The sequence below is a fragment of the Cyprinus carpio genome, chromosome A2, assembly GCF_018340385.1.
Source record: "Cyprinus carpio isolate SPL01 chromosome A2, ASM1834038v1, whole genome shotgun sequence".
Taxonomy (NCBI): Eukaryota; Metazoa; Chordata; class Actinopteri; order Cypriniformes; family Cyprinidae; genus Cyprinus; species Cyprinus carpio.
Window position 1 is genome coordinate 24,530,266 of NC_056573.1, and position 2,647 is coordinate 24,532,912.

A 2,647-nucleotide genomic window follows, 5' to 3' on the forward strand; every position below is an offset into this window, starting at 1 on the left:
TATGCTGAAATGTCACCTTAGAATGGTTCAGTAACGGTAGTACACGCCTTCTGTTATTAAAATGTTAACCTAATGCTGTGTTCCAGACAACTCGATATAATAACTATAATATATAATATAATATAATTTTTAATTATAATTATAATTTTTATTTTTTTATTTCTTCGAACAGGTTGAATATATAGTCTCAAAAGATAGGGGAAAAACATGGTATTTGTTCATTTGTTTTTGTTTTGTTTTTGTATATTACTCATTTGTATATTTATTATGTTTTTTTCCCTTTTGTATTTTTTGAATAGTTCTAAATAGAAATGAATAAATGAATGAATGATCGATAATATAATATTTTAATTATATTATATATTGCATTATACGTATATATTATACTTTACATGATAATAATAATAATTATATATATATATATATATATATATATATATAGTATATATATATATATATATATATATATATATATATATATTTATATATATATATATATATATATATATATATGTAGATCAATCGCGTACATTGTGTTAATATTAAGATCAATCGCATTCTATCGCTTTTATGGCGTTCTTAGGGCTTACGACGCTTTTGGGAAACGCAGCCCAGGTTGGCCTTGTACTGGTGACATACTATGTAAATGATATATGCGTAAGGGCCAGCTATTGCACTTGGACCATAAGCGCGGTTCGCTGGGAAAAAAATGTTGAGAACCACAGACATTACATTTCATGTAAACTGTACGAAACCACTGATGCATAATAGCGAAGTGTATCATATCCATCTTTCTTTAATGAAGCTTAACCACATTAAATTGAAATGGTGTCCGCTTAAACGACATAACATACCTCATTATGACCGTGGAAAAAAAAATAGTATGCGCAGCAATGCCTTAGGTGGAATACCCCATATATAGCGGAAAAAAAGCATTACAGACTCCTGCCCTATGAAGTGAGCACACCTGCTTTCTACGTGCCGATTTTGAAAACACTAGGAGAGCACAACTTCGCCTTTCACCCTGTTTGGATACTTAAGAAGACCCTGTTACAGCCCTGCATTTTGCTTTGGATCTGTTGTACAACGCTCAAACGTGGCGATTTGATCTTCCTGACTCAACACGCACGCCTTGGATCACCCGCTTCTAATAATATGATAAACGACAAAACGTCAAACATCGCGCCGTTTTGGTGACTCACAAAGCGTAGCGTAGCAAGAACGGCTTCGTTTTACAGCAAATCCCATCGATGCGAGGACGCGCGTTTGATACACAAAAATGCGCGTTTCCCTGACGCATCCGTTGTTCCGCAATCCCAAAGCGCGACGCTAAGAAGCGATGCGTTTTAGTTGGCAAATCACGCGCCAAGCGCGCTTTCGGCGTCTTAAGCTGTTAAATCGCATCGCACGCTTTTTGACTATTTGATACGTGTCAGTGTGCAATCAGAGCGCACCGAACGTCAAGGCGCGAAATTTATGACATACTTTGGCCTTGCCAAAAGCAAACTGTTCTTTGCCAGGCCAGCAGAGGAAGAAACACAAACTCGCTCACCAAGCGTAAGAACGAGAGCAAACTCAGTTTTCCTTGACTTTCCCCGAGACTTTAAACACAGCCTACCAATTAAGTCATCTGCCCACTTAAACAGGCACAACATATACCATTACCGGTTTACAATAGTATTATTAGATAAAATTAACAGTACCTTTTCTTATAATATGGTTTTTTATATTTAATATATATCACTATTAAATAAGACAATATATATATAAAATGTAATAACATTAGAATAATATAATATATACCTCATATATATAATTAACATATCATAAAAACTATATAGTATATCGTCTGGTGCTGATAGGGAAGAAGTAACCTAACCCTGGGAAATACTTGCCTACTTAGAGTTACCCTCCTTGTTTGGTTAAGACCGCGAAAGCTGCATTTAGCCGTTTACTTACCCTTAAACAATAAGAACGAATAGAAAGCCCCTACAGGTTATTTCCGGCGTGCTTTTTATTTTACAACATCATCATAGGATTAGCTCACAAGTAGTAATCACAAACATAAATATTCTCATGTATCTCGATCTATAGCACTTTTCTAAACCAGATAGTTTCGTACGTTGCTATTGCAGAGAACATAAGTATATAGTTGTATTACTAAGCATGCTTGTATACCGAAGCATACCAAGTGGGGCTAACATTAACAAGAAAGTCAAATAAATCGGTTATTCATAATCAATATCACTTCTATCTTCCTCTGAGAACCCCAGACCCTTATAACATACCCCCCCCCAAAGAAACAAGCCACCACCAATCGAGTCTAGGGGGGGGTGAGCCCATCTCTTCATTGCAGTCAAGTATAATGTGTCGTGTCTTTATCATAGAATAGCATGCCAGCAATATATAATTCAATGAAAAAAGCAAGCGTTTGATCTTAGTTGCCAGCTCACCCGCTCCAACAAACAATAAAACTCAAAACTATTCTGACACTTCAGCTAATATTACAAAAGCAGCAGCATGTTTCTGTGTAACACAGCAAAACCAATGTTACTCACGTGTCAAGCAGAACCAAAGCAACTCGACCCAAAAGGGTCTGGCTGCGAACTTGCACTTGCACTCTCAGACTTGCATTCTCAGAATTGCA